This window comes from Castanea sativa, chromosome 5 (genome assembly GCF_040712315.1).
Source record: "Castanea sativa cultivar Marrone di Chiusa Pesio chromosome 5, ASM4071231v1".
Lineage (NCBI taxonomy): Eukaryota > Viridiplantae > Streptophyta > Magnoliopsida > Fagales > Fagaceae > Castanea > Castanea sativa.
Window position 1 is genome coordinate 43,983,511 of NC_134017.1, and position 10,260 is coordinate 43,993,770.

The 10,260-nt window shown below is 33.3% G+C and overlaps 1 pseudogene; it reads right to left on the reverse strand.

The window, feature by feature from the left end:
* Positions 1-2,560: 2,560 nt before the first annotated feature.
* Positions 2,561-7,782, reverse strand: LOC142637112 (glutamate receptor 2.4-like; annotated as a pseudogene).
* Between the last annotated feature and the right edge of the window lie 2,478 nt (positions 7,783-10,260).

The window sequence follows — 10,260 nt, forward strand, 5'->3', positions numbered from 1 at the left end:
CTTTCTTCTTTTCTGATCTATGATTCTCTCTCTCTCTCTCTCTCTCTCTCTCTCTCTCTCTCTCAGTGTGTGTATGTATATGTATCTGTTTCCTTTCTTCTTTTCTGATCTGTGATTCTCTCTCTCTCTCTCTCTCTCTCTCTCTGGACAAATTAATGAAAAATGCTGTGATAATGGCTTTGTTGATGTTAAGAGTGTGGAAGTTTCGAGTATAGCTAAAAAGGATCCGTTTTTTGGTTTGAAACCCAATAGATCTAGCCTTTATTTTTTGATCTTTCCTGTTTGGTTACTGAGAAAATGAGGGAGAAGGGTCCCTTTTTTGTTTGAAACTCAGTAGATATGGCTTTTATTTTTTGATCTTTCTTGTTTGGTTACTGAGAAAATGAAGAAGGGTATGTTTTTTGGTTTGAAACCCAGCAAATTTGGCTTTTATTTTTTAATTTTTTGATCTTTGCTGTTTGGTTTCGCATTTTTTGGTTTGATTTTCTCTTGCAGTTGTAATGAAGGAAAAAAAGAAGAACGAAAAAAAAAAGGAATTTTTAGTTTTAACGCCGTTTGTTTATGTTGTTAAAACGACAGGTGGCAAAATATTAAGCAAGTAACCTAATGTACTGTACCTAAATAACTGTAACTAAGTTTTGCCCAATAGTTAATATGGTAGTAGGGTAGATAACTTGTGATTGCTTAACTCAGTCAAGACCATTGTTATTGATTCCATTTTATTCCGGCCGAAACGGCCTGAATTTTCCATTCCGATATGCAAACTGGTACCAGAATACCCCACATTCTACCTCAGGTTAGATTTCGGGCAGTTTCGAGCCATTACGGACAATTTCGGCCAATTTCGGCCAAGATGCAAATTTCGGCTGGTACAGGATTTGGCCTACTATGGAAAAAAAAAAAAAAAAAAAACTAAAAGCTCATCTACGCTATTTTGGGCTTCAATGTTTCTCATTTAGCTTCAACATTGTCTCTTTGAGCAACCACACTTCTCTATTGTTGACATTTTATTTGCTAGAGAACACTTACCTGTTAGGCATGTTGGGGTCTAACCTTGATTGTGTGAGGAAGCCTTAAAACTTAAAACCAAGGAAAGCATTAAAAAAGAAGAAGAAGTAGAGAAGTTTGTGGAGACTGGAGAAGAAGAATGGAGGAGATCAGATGGAAAGGAGGAAATGGAACATATGTGTGGAGTAATGGAGGTTGTAAGGAAACTTCTAGGAAATTTCCTAGCTCAAAAACTAATCCTAGATTCTTATTTATTTACAATAATGCCACAAGTAAAAAGTTAAAAAATATTCACATAAATTTTTTATCAAGTTTACTTCATTTGCTTTTAAGGGGAAAGAGTATACACTGCACATTTATTAATTTGTTTACAATTATGAATTTTATTTGTAGAAAATTAAAAATATTTAAATATTTTTTAACCCCACTTTATTTAAGATTTAAAAAAAAAATTAAATTCATTATTTTATATAATAGTAATAATATATATATATATATTATATTTTTTTAAGGAACCCGAAACATCTTGAAACGGTACGCCGAAATAAGTCGGTACCGAAATATTTCGTTCCACTGGACAAAATGAAACGGGTCCCGAAACGGAATTAATAACATTGGTCAAGACTAGTTCCTTTTCATATGGGGTTGCTTTGCTTTATCTTATTTTATTTTTCATTATTTGAATTGCTTTAATTTGATTGATTAATAAATTCTATAAAAACAATACCATAACAAAAAATTTTGAATTCTTGTAATTATCATTTAATTTCCATAAATTTTAGAGTTGGGGTTTTCGTTACTTTAAGTTAGGATATTTGGAAATAAGGAAAGCCAGAAAATAATTAATTTGGAGAAGATTTAGTCTTTATAAATGAATGAAACGTCACATTTCCATAAATGAGCGCTAAGTCAAACGAAATTGGAATAGTTAATTTAGGACATATCTTAAGGGGCACTTAAAAATAAAATCTTTCATAAACAATGAGAATCAAATCATTTTTAAGTTATTTTCAAATTCAAAATTTGGAAAGATAATGGTTTTAAATAAATTAGATGCTAAAATATTTTTTAATTAAAGATATAGTCAATTAGGTTTAAATTTCAAATTTGATTCTAATTCATTTTAAGTCGATTTAAGTCTTGAACTTCTGTCTCTCTCTCTCTGACTCTACGTTGTCTCTGACAATAGAAGTTACGTACTCACCTTTCCTTGTGAGTTTTCAACCTCTCTAATCTGCTTTCTTATCAGATTAGAATCTCATGAAGTAGCTGTTTCTGAACAGCAGGCTCAGTTTAGCATTTTGTTCAGATAATTTGAAATCTTGGTTATCAAACCATTAATGTCTCATTATGTCAATCTTTCTAAGAAAATCAAGTTCAATTCCTTCAACCATTGCATGGTCAATGCTCTGATATCAAATGTAATGAAAAATTTGTAAAGTTGGACTCTTAGGGAAATTAGTGGTAACTAGACCGATTTAAGGTAGTCGACTTCCAAGAAAAGAGAACGAGAGAAACAAATAGGTTGAAAGGAAAGAAGAAATGTATATGACTAATTTCTTATTGAAGTTCAATAATATTAACACATATTTATACAGGTTGGTTTACATCGAGTTCTCTAGTTAGTTTACTCAAAGTCGTAAAATTAATTGAGTGAGACAACTAGCTAACTCACCAGCCAACTAATTGTAACAAATTCTTAACAACCCTTTACAACACCCCTTACCCCTTCCAACAATTAGTAGTACACAATTAGAAGTAAATGTTACAACATTTGGGGCTCATTAAAAAAATTCATCTATAACCTACCTATCCCACTTTGTGCATTCAACAAGGAGGAGTTCTATCATCATATGACATTTCGATTTCTGAAGGTGGGGAGGCCTGAGTAATATCGTCAGGAATGTCGATAGTGTTCGTGTCTTCCCATCTTAAAGAAGTCCAACTATGTAAGTCTGGCGTAGATGAACTTGAAGCCCTCGGTGGAGTAATGATCTCTCCATTATAAAAGTATTTCGCAAGTCCAACTGCCTTGTTCCAAACTCTTATAGGGCTAGGAGTTGCATTCTCTTCGTTTGGCTCTTGATGATGTTGATAATTCTTTATTAATCGAATAAATGATAGGAGTAAACAAATAGTAGAAGTGGCAGCAGATATAAGGAAAAGACCCCAGAAGCTCTGGATGCTCAAAGGATCTGTATTATTGGATGTTCCGTCTGTTGAACAGACAGATGAGGGAATCAACCATTTTTTTTCCAGCTTTGTTAGGCTACCATCTTCTGATAGTTCTAGTATGGCTTCCGAAAAATCCTTCGTTAATGGTGACCCCTTCGGGAATACCTGGATGGAGGGTAATTAGAATTTAGAAGTGATTCCTACTAGATAAAAAGATGATCCTCTCAATTTCACTTGAATTAAAGACGGTCTATATCATTGTTAAAATTTTAGTTTCTAACAAAGTACAGATTGTCACGTTATCTAAAACTTTAAACAACATGGCACTAGATACAAATTTAAATTTATAACAATATTTAATCTAAAGCATGAAATTGATACAATTCAAATGGCGAGGATGCTAATGCATTTGGAATGGAATTACTAAAACAAAAATCATAGCAAGTATGGAAAATTTTATTTAATCAATATTTATTGAGGATATATGTCTTTAGAAGTCAGAACCAATGTCTGAAAATAAATGAAGACTTCTTAGAAATGATGAACTCGTTTTAGCCATGAAAGCTTGTAAAGAAACTCCCTACAAAATTGTTTCTTTCCATATTCAAACTGTCTGGAATTCAAATTTTCTGCAAAGAATTTATAAATACCTGAAATAATCTAAAAATGCATGAAAATTTTGAAATAAATTCTGTGATGGCCAATGCTAATATGTAATATGCTTCTGTTTCTTTTCTGGAAAAATTCAGTATTGAGCTTTATTTGGAATGATCAACTTGAAGTTATGTGGAAACTGAAAGGCCACAAGGAGTTTTTTTGTGTGTGTGTGTGGAGGAAAGAGAGCATATAGAAGGAGTAGTAATTACTTACAAAGCCAAAACCTCCAAATCTATAGGTCTGTTTGGAGGTAGTGAATCCCTTGCAATACTTGTTGATGAAAACTTTCTCATATGGAATTTCAAAAAAGGCTGCAGTTATGCTTTTGTTTCTGAAATGCTCTTGATAAGCAGATTCGGTTGTAACTTGAACGATGTTCGTTAAATTAAGCACTTCCTGCAGGTAAGTCATTACAAATGAATCACCATCACAACCAATTGGTGCATTGCTGCTCTTCAGCCACTCGATATCTCTAACTGGTTGCAGTCGTTGCACAGTGAGCATTGAAGACAGATTAGCAGTGTAGCTTGAGGTTAGGATCAACACAACAAAAAGCCAAACTACCACCACCACTCGAGTGAGGTTGCTATAAACTCTCTCCCCTGCAAATTAATGGATTCCATTCATCAGAAATCGCATCTTGGCTATGTTTAGTCTTTTCTCTGGGGGCTCCTATTGATTAGAAAGCAATTTCATTATAAGATGAACCTTATTGATCCTACAAGGGTTAATCCCTTTTTAATATTGGCATTATGTTGTAAGAAAAATCTTGCATCAAATGAAAGTTTCTATTTCACACACAAGTATATTTTCCAGTCATATATGACCTGCAACCTTTCAGATATTCTAGCATTCTAAACCTTGAATATAAACCTGCCTCTTTATCTCCCTCTAACTACTAAGTGCTAGGTTTCTCAAAATTAACTAATTACACGCACAGAAATAAGAGAAGGATTTGTGCCATGGAATTATATTACTTTACATCCGAGACAGCCATAATTTATTATAAGTGGGTACATTGAGGCAGCCTTGAAGCTAATTAGAGTCCATAAACAGTGTTGGAGACTTGATCTTTACCTTGTACTTACTGCCATGCGTCACAGAGTACTTATCATAATCCCAAATATTGGTGTCCATTAAAAAATAATAATAATAAAATAAAACAGATTATAGAAATTGGTACTTACCTAGAGCAAAGAACAGAGTGGAGAATGTGAACCAAAGTGTGGTACCAATCTGATTCTTCAATGTGCCATTAAATTCTGGATTATATTGATGCTCCAAGAACCAAACTATAAGCATTGTATACATGAAGACGACACCAGTCATTAACCACGTTTTCCAGGTGAGAGGCTTCAAGAACATCCATGCTGATCCTTCAGAATGTGCAGGAACTACCATGGACAACCCTGACTCGGCATATGGCTGGGTAAATTCCACATATTTTGTACGGTTGGCTAATATTGTCAAATCCCCAACAACAGCATCGATTGTCTTCCATTGTTTATGGTCCGTACAAAATAAGCATAGTTTTATCAGAAACGAGTCCATAACCGAGAAACAAAACAAAACAATAAACAAATGAAAAAGGTGCAGTTTATATACAACTTATTTTAGTCATAGATTCACTGCTCTTCCAAGGGTTTTCTCTCTTTCATTCAAACTTAGACTAACTATCACCAAGGTCATTCTGGCAGTGTTTCTTGTTGTGTAAGTTAGAAATGAGAAGTTTCAAAGTTATGAGAAACCGTAAGAAGAAAATTCTGTACAAATTTATCTCCTCAATAGTCAAGACTCATTTTTCTTCTCACAGTAGGATTGTAGAAAATTGACCTATAGAAAATTTGTCTCGAAGGCTCTTTTCTTGGCAAAATCAAGACTGCAGAGAATTTACACATCTCTTTTTCTTCCTTTATAAGATAATTGAAGTTTTAAAAAAAGAAAAAAGAAAAAAGTTGGGACACATGATATACTGTGATTGGTAGAACATAGAGTGAAGCACTTAGAGGGGATAGAGGATTTATATTCAAATTTGGTGGTCTATTGAATTGAATTTCATTTATACTAAATATTAATATATCCAAAGGAACTTTTTGCTAGGTGAGTATAAACAATGAGGAAAATTTTTGGGAAGTTCATAAATACAAGTGAACATATAAAAAAATTGAGAAATTAATGGGGGAGTTTGTTTGTTTTGTGTCATGCAAGTATGAAACGCATGAAAATTAACGAAGAGATTCAAGAAACCGAATGGTAAATCTAGAGTTGTTACCTTGTTGTAGACACAATCAACCAGATCCTCATAGGTGCCATTCAAGGGTATGAATTTATAGGGCGGAGAATAAGGCAATTTTTTAAGCACCTCTTTGAAAACATCAATGCACCAACCATCAAATTTGGAATTATCTAGATTCCCACTGTAGTCAACCTTTACAAACTTCTGAAATGAAGTTCTACCTGGAACTCCAATTTTCAATGGATTTTGTTCAGTAGGCATTGCCCAACCCTTTGGAACTTGAATTAGATATCCTGGCCAAGTTACTGGACCTGCAATTTTCTCTGTATAACTTTTCATCTCAATGCTTTCTGAGAACCTAGACTCTGATGTCCAAAAGTCTAATTCTTCGTATCCTTTCTTTACAACATTTACTATCCTTAATATAGGAGTTTGCAGTAGCTTTCCTATTTCGAAATGTATTTGGTCACTTAAACCAGAGCAATTGGTTAACTGTATATTTTCTAACATTATCTTTGGGCTACTTGAGTTATTAATCGTTCTCTCTATGGCCTGTGAAATTGTCATAATGCTATCATATAATCTCAAAGCATATATTCCAGGTTCGTGATTATGTTCCTCAAGATACTTGGTCTCAAATATTTTTGTGAACTGACCATAGAAATCTTTATAAGAATTACTACTATTAGAATAGTAGGTCTTGATTCCCAAAGCACCTTCCATAGAGGAAATAACAGAGTTGTTAACAGTGTCCAATACACTTGCAACACTCTCGGGAATTATCCAAGCTGACTCTCTGCCTACAAGTCCTACTTTCTTAGCTTCTCTAAATAAATGAGATACCATTGGTATTGATGATTGAAGAATGATAAAAACTCGAGATTATGTTGTTAAATGTAGTTTCAAAAGCTCATCAAGAACAAATCCCCCTGCATTAGGGAGAGAAGAAACCGGTGGAAGAACCAATTGGTACTCAATCTTTAAATCAGCCTTTTGAAGAGCCTCAGATAGAAGACCTAACATCCCTGAGTCACTACCATATGCATCATCTTCATATATTGCTACAACCCTTTTCCAGTTATCGGCCTGAACAATTTCTGAAATGCATTCAATTTGAGTAGAATCATTGTTAGCCATTTGAGTCAAGAAAAGCCAACGATGTTGCAAAATTGGTGAGGTTATAGCAGGAGTTGCAAATTAAAGAACTTGAACACTAGCTTTGTTTCCAATAGCAGCCACTAATGCTGCTTCCTCCCACTTGTTCATGCCAACAATCACATGCACTTTCTTTTCTTTAATAAGCTCATTAGCTGAACCAAAAAAAAAAAAAGTTAAGAAACCATATAATTAATATCAAATCAAGAATCTGTCATAATTATCCTAATAAGGAGTTAACTGACCAGCAGAAACAACTTGAAGGGGGTCTTTCCCGAGGTCTTGGAAATAGAGAGACAACTTTTGACTCTTTGAATGGTGGTTGTTGAAGTTTTCAGCTACAATTTCCATAGCTATTTTCTCTTCTTTTCCGATTCGGGAACTGACATCAATGATGGCACTGATATTTGTAACTTCGTTAGTCGTATTAACAGCTTCATCTACATGAGAGAGTGAGAGAAGAAAGGAGATTAGTATGGGAAAGAGGAGGCAAAACTTTATCACTGTTTTACAGGGAATGAAACGGAAAGCCATTTTGAGAATTTGATAATTACGTTCATCCAAAAAGGAAATAAAAGAACACAGAAACAAAAGTCTCTCTTAATTATTAATGACAACAACTATTATACATGGACATGGTTGAATACTACTCAATTTACACAAACGTGTATGATAAAAGACGACAAATGAAATCGAAGGCTGGCTGATTTTGACATGATTCAAAATGTCGTAATAGAATTTTTTTTTTTTAAGTGTCTTTGACTTGGTGCCTTAGACTTGACTGATTCAATCGAACAAATAAAAACGAAAAATAACAAATTCGATTGTGTGCAGGGAATGTTGGCTTCTGATGGTCAAATCCAAGCAACTTTACGTGGCATTGTGGAAGATGTTGTTTTTGACTTGTGATGTTAACTTGTTAAGAAACTACATTACAAAATAAGTTGTTTAATTGCTTCTAAATACGACCAATGATACATATATCTGCGATGTCAACGTTTAGAGAGGATACGAAAATTCTTGCGACTTGCAACCCCCATAATATGATATTCAATACTCAATAATTTTTCTAATGATATATTATTCATTTAATATTCTCCTATAATATACGAATGGGTCAACTTAACTAAATTTTTTGTTAAATTTTAGCATATAAGAGTATTCACAGTAAGAAAGTTTTAAAAAAATATAGTTTTTAGTAACTTAAAATACTACTTTATCTATTTTAACACTCTACTATATAATACATTCAACATCAAAAGTTTTATTTTAACGTTCAACAAATTAAAATAATATAAACAACACAATAAATAACAATCACAACTATCAACACATTAAAATAATAATAAATAACAATCACAACTATCAACACATTAAAATAATAAATTTTTAACCCCACATATTAAAAAAAAAAAAAAATTTAAGCTACAGTGAGCTGCTATCTAGGGGGTGTTTGTTATTGTTATTTAAACAATAATTTTTAGTGTTTAAATAACATTATACATATTTCCACACACTTACCCATACGTATTTTCACAAAACAACAATAATGTTACTAGAAATTTCTTACCAAATGGACTTTTAATATCTGTAGCAACTTACTGTTACTGGTAGTTGATACTCAAATTTTTTTACATTTCCCTTATTTGCTCTAGAAACACATTTTAAGCTTTAAGATTGCACTGATTTATTTATTTTAACCCCACTTTTTATAAATAACTAAGTCAAATTTACCTTTCCCCCCCCTAGTTTTGCATTAAAGTAATCCTTTTATGTTCTTTTATTATTTTTCCTTCTCTCCAAAAATTTTCCCTTTTATTTTTTATTTATTTATCTCTCTTTCCATCCTTCTCCGCCTCATCAAGCTTCCCATCTGAGCACCATCCTTTCACCAACAAAAATTCCCAATTTTCATTAACAAATAACAAAATTTTCCCCAAAAACTTTCCACTTTTCACCAACAAATCACAAACTTGTTTTGTAGCCTCTTCATACTCTTGAAAAATAACATCACATAGCTCAAACCAACCTATCAATTCCTACCCACAAAATTCTTCTTGCAACCTCCCTATCAGTCCTCGTTAGGGTCAATGACTCATATCACGCCCCATACCCACTAGGGGTCTAGTGCATGAGAAAAACCAAGCGTTTCTAAAAATGAAAAAGAAGTTTTCACACATCTGGTTTACTGAAAGAAAGAAGAAAAATCACACACATGGTTACATTGACTAATAAAGGTTAACCAATGTTATCTTTGTCGAGAATAATTAAATTCAATGTTATCTTTTTAAGAACAATTAAATTCAATACAACTATGTGTTTGAGTTTAATTTGGGAGCTTAATACATCCCGAGCCTTGGTCTGCAGTGAATTATACCGTGGATTATTCAGCAAAAAAAAGGAATTATACAGTGGATTGGGCTTTTGTATTTTGTCCAAACTGGGCTTCATGAGGCCTACCTTTCGGAACCCATATGCTTTTTTGAAATACCCAGAAAAACAATTCCAAAGAACCAGAAAAACACCCAGAATACCAGAATTTGCAAAAACAAAAGATAGTCAAAAATACAGTGAAAACCCAAAAAAAAATACAAACAGAACTAAAATTCCACTGCTTTAATTGTACTCAGAAACCCAAGAAAGCAGATTTAGATTTAGAGAAAAGAATAATAAAAAAAAGGGGTAAATTTTTTTTTTCTCATTCTTCAAAATTAAATCTGTGTGTACATATTCATAGTTCATACATTATGGCTATGCTATATATACACTTCTCTGTACTCTGTAAACAATCTCTCACACTCAGAAGTAGAAAATTGCACAAAGACTCAATAATAACACAGAATATCCAACACGACTTTCACGCGCCAACACATAACCCTCATTTATCCACCCTCGATCTACATAGTCTTTAGAATTTCCAATCCTTAAATCCATTACCCACGCGATGTCTAGAGGCACCAGATCGAAGAGAGGGAGCGCGAGCCTTGGGGTTTGAAATTTTCGAATAGGGAGAGATTGGGGGGTTTGTA